A 9502-nucleotide genomic window follows, 5' to 3' on the forward strand; every position below is an offset into this window, starting at 1 on the left:
ATTTGGTTCTCAAGTTTGTCCTCAGGCTAGAGTTCACTCAGGAGGCCATGGTGCAGCTGAGGTCTTGCTGCTCGCTCTGCTATCGCTCAGTGATCTCTGACCAGAACCTACCCTGGGGAGCATCCTGACTTGCTGTATTGATGCTCTTTCCTCCACCCAACAGTGGCTTCTCCAAGAGGCCTTCTTGTTCTGAGGGGCCCTGTCGTAATGAACTAGTAGGCTAAGTTGCACCTGGAGATAATGCTGCACAATGCTGCCACTGACACCTGTTCATAAGGTGCCCATCAGATAGCCAACCCAAGGACACTTAGGTGACCCTGGGTGCTGTCCTCATTCCTCCTCTACCCTGGCTACAACCCTGGAAAATGGCCCAGCAGCTGGGCCCTGACTCCAGGACAGATGCCCCTCCTGCAGAGAAATCTGCCTTTAATTTAGCACTTCTATTTCTTTCTCCCTAGGAAAGTCTTAGTGGTACCAATTAAAGACCTCTTTTATCCCCTCCTGGTTGATGAGTGAGGAATCTGAGGAGGACTACCTGGGAAGGAAAGGGTCTTTTAATTTTGATTCACCCAAAACCTGACCTTTTCTTGGATAGGAAACCTGACAGGAGGCTCTGGAAAGTTCACCCTGGTGATTTGAAGGCTGACAACAAGGAAAGTCAGAGATGTGGCCAGTATTGTGCCTAGCATGTTGCACAGGTCCTCATTGTTTCCTTACAGCCGTCTAAGGCCACAAGACCCATTCTAGTCCTGTTAGTACCATCTCCCAAGGTCTTTGCCAGGGTGTTAAATTTGGTCATGAGAGGGGCCTGGGAGATAACTCAGTGGAGTAAACACCTGCCTGGCAAGGTCCTGAGTTCAATCCCTGTTACCTAAAAAAAAAAAAAATCGATTGTGGGAGAGCACTCATGTACCAATGCATTGTTTGTTACCTGACCGCATAGTCCATTCTCTCTAATCTGCCTAACTCAGAATCATCAAGATCCACACATACTTAAATGTTGCAACATTTTGGATCAAAAGAAAATGTAACAGATATTGTGAAATAAGAAGAAAATATTCAACTGGGAAGGGGACCTGGGGAGGGGGGGAAGGAAGGAATGGGAAAGAAAAAGAGAATAGAAGAATAAAATGGAAACAGCTTTTATAAATGATGGGAAGAGGGGTTTGAAGGGAGAGGAGGGGAATGAAAAGAAAAAGAATTAAGATATGTCATGTACAAGTACAAATTCCTGTGATGAATGTTATGTATATCTAAATTGTACCAATAGAATTAATTTAAAAAAATAAAAGAAGTCCTTTTTCAGGGCCACAGTTTTCAGGAGGCTCCAAGTTTCAAGATTCCAAGACACACCGACTCCATCTTAACCATTAGGGTCCCCTTTTTTCTCAACCAGAGAAATCTGGCACAAGCAGATTTGTTGGGGTTGACACTTCAACCTTCATTGGAATGCTGCTAATTTAACAATCAAGCTGGCTTTGACTCTGATCTTTTTATATCCTCTTGCTATAAGAGTTGAGAGTCTTATACTGTATTTCCCTTTCAACTATTGATTCACCGCCTTCGGCCTTCCATTGCCTTACTCCCATGCACTAACAGGGTTCATCAGTACCTATCCATAGTACCACTCAAATGCCTGAGTGACCCTTGCCATTGGTGTGTTCTCCTCCATTGTTACCCAACTCCGGCTTGTTCCTGGTGAAGATGTTAACCATTGCACAATTTCCAAATGCTATGTGCTTTTAAACTCTACCTACCGCCAGTGATAGATATTTGTTGCTGACTTCCAGTAGGAGTTGTCTTAGGGGCCCCAGTTGGTCCTATAGCACTCTTTGCAGTCGGGGAGAACACTTCTGAGTCCTTTGTATAATGGTTAAAGTCCTGGGCCTTTGTCCGACTGCACTGACCCGCATCATTGGACATGGGCTTTCCTGGGGAGGGTGTGTCACGTTTGGAAAGGCAGCTGTCTTTTAATCAAGGCTCAGCTCTGAGCCATCAGCAGCCAACTCTCTTGGGAGATGGGGGAATGTGTACCTTTGTTCTGAAGGGAAATTGAGGCAGCTCATAACAGTATTTGTTGCAGGCAAGTAAATTCTTTCCAATATTTGCCTACTATAAAAATTCTATAATGAACATCTGTTCACATCTCTCTCTTTATGCATATGCAGCACTAATTTCCTGTTTTTTTATACTATGCCATGTATAGAATATGGCATGTATGGATCACACTGAGTGAACAGGGATAGATGTGAAGTTCTTGAGTTGCTTGTATTGGCAGCTGCTAGGGGGCTGAAGCTACTCTAGGAATCCTCTTCACCCTATTGATCCCTGAGGCCTGAGAGGATCGATATCTTCTTTCTACATAAAGGGGTTTGAACTCTGGATTTCAGTCCACCTAAAAAACTTGCTGGATGTGGGTTATGTGTCATTTTGGTTTTATTACATCTGGATTTTTTTTTCCTATAAAACTAGAAAGAAGTGATATTTCATACCACGTGGAGTTTAACATTGGTGTTAACCTGATAGGTGTAAATGAAGTGTCTTGTCTCAGCTTGAGCTGGTAGGAGACCTAAGGCAGATTTTGTTATCAGAAAAGGGATGGACCCTGTGATTATGCCTGACCGGATGGCTCAAAAACTTTTGGAACTAGCAGGTTAGGGGAGTTAGGAAAGATTTGGAGTTGTGGCCAAAGAAGCCCCATAATATTGTAAGCAAAGCTTGATTGGGAGATTCTTTTCAGAACTTGGGTGACAAGAATGCTCATAAAAATGTGAATAGTGAAAATGAAGCTCAGAAGGTTTTAGCAAGGAACAAAGGTTCCATTGGCAGTTGGACTCAAGGCCATGTGTATTAAAGGTCAGACAGAAAATTTACCTACCAGGGACATGTCCTGAGGCTTTGAGGGAGACTAAGATTAAAGGTGGCAAACTAATGAATCTGGTGAAAGAAATTTCAAGGCAGTCCAACACTGAGGCTGGGGCATGAGTACTGCTGGTGGCTTTAGGCCATATCTACCATGAGAAGAAGAACTAAAAAGTAGAGTTGAATAATTTGAAGAAATTTGCTGGTGGCCAGATGGAAAACTTTGGGCAAGAAGAACTTGGTTGTTGAAAATATTAACATTAAAAATCTAAGTATTTTCTACTAGGACAATAGAAAAGATGCCCTGATCCTTGGCTCGTGCTCATGACAACTGGGTGTTCATGTGGTTTGTGTGAGATATGCCTCCCTCAGGCCTATGGCAAGGCTGGCACATACTCATCTGACTTAAGGGGAAAAAAAGATTCCTTGAGGGCGTCTGAGGAACCAGCAAGACCCCAATTCTCTCAGGCTAAGGGGTGCAAAACTAAAAGAATTTTCCTTGAGAAGAAAATTTCACACCCATCAGGCAAGCAGCCCTCTTAGAACAAACAAAACAAAGCTTAAGCAATCAGTTCCCCAAGATTCATTTCACAGTGCTTAGCCATCCGGGAACTCGGATCCTCTGTGGTCAGAACCCAAGAGGGCCTGGGCTACTGTTCAAGCTGAGGGCAGATCTTGGCATCATCTATGCTCGTTTTGCAGGAATGCAGAATGCACGAGTTGTGCTTCCACCTAGAGTTCAGAAGACAGCCTGGGAGGCCAGGTAGTGTACTACTAAGGAGGCATATGTGAAGTTGTGAAAGTAAAGCCAAAGTGCAGTGGAGACCCCAGAAAGTTGGAGAAGTAAGAAAGGGGACATCTGCGGAAAGCCACAAGGAAAGAAACCACCCCAGGAGAAAGGCCATGAGAGCTGCTACAGCAGTGCTGTTGGGTGGTCTGCCCAAGTCCTTTGGAGCTCACACGTCAGTGCAGCATCTTGCCTGGCTGCTGAGTGTGGCACTATACGATTTGATGCTTGTGCTGATGAGTTTGGTCTTGCTTTGATCCTATTTCTTTCTTTCATCTACCTCTCCCTTTTGGAATGAGACTGTTTATTCTATGCCATTGTATGCTGGCTGTGCTTAACCTTTTGATTTTGCAGGGGCTCACGTCTAAGAGTTGGCATTGAGCCTCAGGGGAAACTTAAACTTGGTCTTTTCAGCAATGCTGGGAGTGTTAGGACTCAGGGCACTTTGTATGAAAAGGTGCATATGAGTCTTCTGGGGGCTGAGGCAGAATGTTATGGTTTATATCAAGAATGTCCCCAAAAGACCTCATATGCTTATAGATGGAGGTTTTGGCAGGTACATGAATCATGGGGGTGATATGCTATTAGGAAGTGGGTTCTGGCTAGAAGAGGCAGATCATTGGAGGCATGATCTGTCTCTCAGGGTATATCTCCTCCCTAGCTCCTTCTGTCTTGCTCTACTTTCTGGCCACCACGACATAAGCAACTTCCCCCACTGTGACTCCTTGCCATGCTGTTTTTGCCTGGGAGCTGCCTGACTGTGGACTGTAACTGTGAGTTAAAATATACTGCTTCTCCTTTGAAGTGTAGATGTTGGCTGTCGTGTCTCAGTAATGAAAAGGCTACCAAGACATCTTCAGTTCGTTTTCCTATTTACCAATGCAATTGTTATTTATTTGTAAGCTTATTGACCATTTTGTTGCCTTTTCTGTGAATTGATTACCCATTTCCATTGCCTATTTTCCTGGTAGGTTGTTTGTCTTTATTAATTTGTAGGTTTCATTGTTTGGCTCTCTTGGGTTGCCCTGTAAATTCAATGTTCCTGCTACTTATGGTCACCGCTTCCAGCTGCTGCCCACCATAGAGCCCATGTCTGGAGAGGCATGTCTGGGTGCCCAAGAGTTCAAGTTACATACTTGTACCTTAGCTGCAAGGGAGCCTAGGAAGCTGAGCATCTGGCACTTTCCACATCTGAACAGGAGGTCATTTCAACTCCCTTTTAAGTCATATAACATGAGGAGTTATTTAGAAGGGTATCAGATTTGTGAATTTCTCCTTCTAAAACTGCTAAAAACCTATCTAGTATTAATGAGTCTCTACTTCACAAGGTGATGGGGACTTTAAAAGAAAGAATATGAAATGGTGCCTGGCCAGTGCTCTTAAAATATTAGTCTCGTCTTCTTTTTATGGCCTTTGGTGGAACAAGTGTCCCTTAAGGGGTAGCAAGTTAAGTGGACTTGCATGATATGGGCATTTAACTCATGTGCATTTTACACTCTTCACTGTGGGCTTTCAGGGTTAGATGAGAAAATGAACAGCTTGCCTGGACAGCTGGTTTGATCAGACAGTGAGTATGCACTTACCTGGGAGTAGACAGATGAGAAAATTTGGTGCTGATTCTTAGTAGAGCTCAGACCCTGTTGCCTTTTCAACTGCCTTCAGGGGTTCTAACTCCTTTTTGAAACAGGATCTCACTACGTATGGGATTCTCAGGATATATGGCCTTTGCACACAGTTCAGCCTCAGGTAAGTTCATGTTTCTGTGCTCAGCCAAAATGACAGAGTAATTTATGGCAGAGTAGAAGGAAAATGGCCTGATTGGACTCAAAGAGTCTGAACTATTCTCATGCTTTGAGAGTTAAGAGATCTTTCAAGGACAGTCTTTGAGTCTACATAGTTTTCCTTTCATCTGAGGACTTTAGATCAACTTCCTATGGAAGAGGCAACTCCTGCCAGAAGGTAGAGGTCTCATCTCAAGTGCTGTGTGTGATTGATTGATTAAGATGGTCTGGAGAGCTGCCAGAAAGTGGGTGGTGATTGAATAGCAATGTCTTCCAGAAGCACAGGAATGGGTGAGTGTGCCCTTGTGCTGGGTATTTGAAGATCTCTGATTCATCATTTTTGAAGTATGAAGCTCTTCATTTCCTCTTCTATAGAATTTGTCCCTGATCCCTTCATAGCACATCTCTCTGCCCCTCAGGTCAGAAACATCTGAGGTTCAGGGAGCCCTTTGTTAGCTCAAGGTTATGTATGCTCCTGAACATAAATATGTTCTGTCTCCTGTGAGACTTGAATAATGTCAATATTACTGGAACCTGGAGACTTAGGGGTAAGTGGGAATCAGGTCCTACTAAGTAGAGAGATGGATAACCAGGCTAGAAACTCATTTGGAAGTAGTGACACCAACAGCTTGGAGACTGGTCACTGCCAGGCAATTCTCTGCTGACCCCACCTTAGATACCACAGCATCTTTGCTACAAAGGCTTGTAGAAAGAAATGTATTTTTCCTCTGTCTCAAGTTCCTGGCATAAGGCTCCTAAAACCCTTGAAACTCCTTTTATGATAGGAGTGGATTTTGTTTTTCTTAACAAGACCTTTTCAGTACAGGAGTTTATGCTAATGAGATGACTCAGATTGTTTCATGATAGGGCTGGTGATCTGGAACCCCAAACCCAGAATTAGAAGGTTTCAATTTTCAGTCCCACCCTGACCTTAGGAAAGGAAGTAGAAGATTCGGTTATAAAAACTGTGGAACACGAACATTTGGAGTGTGCCGGGCACGTGGAGGGCAGTGTGCCCAGACAGGGCACAGGAGCCAAGCATCCCTCTCACCTGATCACCATGCCCTCTGCATGACTTCCTCAACTGTGTCCTGTATAACAAGCCAAGTAGAAGTTGACTATCAGTAAAGTATTTCCTGAGTTCCATGAGGTGTTTATTGAGTTGTACTTGGAGGGAAAGAAGTCCTAGCTGCCTGGTAGAAATGTGGGGAGCCTGGGGATCCCACTTGGGCTGGTCTGTAAAGGTGGGGCATTCTTGTGGATCTGAGCCCTAAATCTGTGAACACTGACATTAACTCTAGCCAGCTACAATGCATCAGAATGAAGCTGACGTTGTGGACATCCAGCTGGTGTTGGAGAGTTAAGAACTAATGTGGAGAAATGGCACCTATAGGCCCTCTTGTGAGTATTTGTTGAATGAACAAAGAACAGGAGCTAATGTAAATCAAACACTACATCCCATGTCATATACTAAACACTTTATGTTCAGTTATTAAAAGTTACCTTTTGAGAAAGAATTATATACCATGTCTGGTTTTGGAGTTGGCACAGCTGTGAATGATTAAGCCAATTCAACAAACATGATTTTAGCACCTACTTTCTGCCACGCATGATTCTCAGCAATGGGAACATAGCTGAGAGCAATCGAGGTTTACTTAACTAAATGTATGAAGTTCCTACTATGTGTCAGGCCCTGCTCCAGGCCTGGAGAACACAGTGGCGTCACGCACTCTGCCAGAGCCCTCGGAGTTAAGTCCTCTTCCTCTGCTCATTTTGCTCTTGAGGAAATTGATGCTCAGGGAGGCTAACTGCCTTTCACCAGTCACACAGCCAGGGCAGTGAGGGTACACTGAGCCCCTGCCTGGGTGTCATCATTGCTTGCATTCTTCCCTTGTGGCCTAGGCTATCTTTATGTTGGGGTGAGCCCCGAGGTCAACCTCACTGAGCACATTATGGGCTCCTGAATCACTGAAGTGTCTCCCCTACCTGGGCTCCTCAGTCTTACTGCCTCCGCTCTGGTACCCCAAATCCCTGAGTGATACCCTCTGAGTGCCGTAATGTGTTTTTGAGCACAAAACCTTGTGTTCAGCAAATTGTTGTAACCAAGAACCTATCCAGTTACCTGCTGCATCAGAGGTATGTTCCAGGCGCTGCCAAGCAAAGCAGAGAATCATGCTTCTAAGAATTTTAACCATTAAGTAGAAAAATGCAGGCCTGGCAGCCTTGGATGGAGCTGCCAAATGGGAACCAGATACAAAGTAAACAAGAAAGGCTTGTGCCACATGTGGACTGCTGCTTCTCCTGGTGGGTTGGCTGCATGGATTTCAGATCCTATTGTCAAAGCTACCTGTCACCTCTGGTCACTGGCTGGCTGTGAAGGTGGCCTTGTGGTTCCATGCTCTGGGTTGGTGCTCCAAGCTGAGATCTGCTCCTTGGGGTGGGCTCCTTGTGGATGGTCACTGAGCAGAGGGCTCTGTGCAGCAGTCCCAAGTCACACAGAGAGACTTCTGCTCCTATCCTTTACTTGGTGGCTTGTGAATTTGGGCAAGTGCCTCCTCATGCTGAGCTCCCTGGGAAGGGTGATCCTAAGAGCTGTCTCATTGGTGAGGATGAAATGAGTCCATATGAGCTCAGAGAACAGAATGCAGTTCTCCCTTGGGGCTCTGCTGCTGCTAGCTATTGTCCTAAAGTCTGGCATCCATGTGGCAAATATCCATGGGGTGTCCACAGTGCATGGTGGAGGGTACGGCGGAAGGAGACCTGCCCCCGCCAAGCTCACCCTGTGCTGTGCTGCTGAGCAACAGAGGGGTGCTGCCAGCAGAAGTGATGTTGGAATGGGGTCCAGCATTGGCCAGAGCAGTCGGGGGTGCTGTGGGAGCCTATGACAGAGGTTTTCAGTGCGTAGTAGAGTCATTCCAGTGGCCTTGGGGTGCTTCAGTTGAGACTTGAAAAGTGAGGAATGATGAGAGGCAAAGCGATAGAATGGAAAGTGATGGTGTTTCCAATGAACAGTGCTGTAGAACCTGGACATCCATATGAAAAAAAAAAAAAAAAAAAAGAATTGAGATGCACAAATCTTATGCTCTATGGGTCACGACCTTCAGTGTAGAATGCAAAACCATTAAACTCCTAGAAGACAGTGGCAGAAAATCTACATGACTTTTTTTTTTTTTTTTTTCCCCCCTCTGGAACCAGGGATTGAACTCAGGCCCTTGTGCTTACCAGGGAAGCGCTTATTCCACTGAGCCATCTCCCTGGCCCCTAGGACTTTGGATTTGGTGATGACTTCAAATGCAATGCCAAAAGTTTGACCCATGAAAGAAACAACGGATATGTTGGACTTTATTAAAATTAAAAACTTCTGCTGTCATTAAAATAATATGAAATGAATCAGGGGACAAACTACAGAGTAGGAGAAAATATTTGCAAGAGATGTATCTGATAAAGGACTAATATCTGAAGTATTCAAACAACTTTTAAAACTCAACAAAAATAAACACACAAACCAGTTAAAAATGGACAAAAGATTTCACCAAAGGAGATATGCGGGCGCAAAACAGCATGTCAGAAGATGCCATGTTTCACACGTCATCGGGAAATGCAAATGCAAACAGCGATGAGTTAGCATCCCATGCCCATTAGAAATGGCTACATTCTGGTGTATGGATAGCACCAAGTGCTGACAAAGACGTGGAGCAGAAGGAAATTCATTGCTTGAGTGACTGCAAAGAGGCCCCACCACTTTGGAAGACAGCTTGGCAGTTGTTTTTTTTTTTTTTTTCAAAACTAAACATCCTCTTTTCATATGACCCCGCAATTGCACTCCTGGGTATTTGCCCAAAGGAATTGAAAATTACTGTCTTATAGATCCTGCATATAGATTTTTATAGCAATTTTCTTCATAGCTAGAAAAACATAGAAATTTGCAAGGCAGTGGCCTTCTAGTGCCTTGAGCAGGTGAATGAATGAATAAACTGTGGTACATCCAGTCAGTGGAATGTTAGCACCAGGGAGGAAATGAACTGTCAAGCCACAGAGAGGCACAGAAGAAACTTGATGTGTATCACTCAGA

The 9502-nt window shown here is 44.5% G+C and overlaps 1 non-coding gene across 1 annotated transcript; it reads left to right on the forward strand.

Moving 5' to 3' along the window:
- Positions 1 to 3169: 3169 nt before the first annotated feature.
- On the forward strand, positions 3170 to 3268 carry LOC111813232. The gene has a single exon (XR_002818543.1). It is a non-coding gene; the product is annotated as a small nucleolar RNA U13 (small nucleolar RNA).
- The last annotated feature ends 6234 nt before the right edge of the window (positions 3269 to 9502 follow it).

Source organism: Octodon degus, unplaced genomic scaffold (assembly GCF_000260255.1).
Source record: "Octodon degus isolate 3935 unplaced genomic scaffold, OctDeg1.0 scaffold00173, whole genome shotgun sequence".
In the NCBI taxonomy this organism is placed as follows: Eukaryota; Metazoa; Chordata; class Mammalia; order Rodentia; family Octodontidae; genus Octodon; species Octodon degus.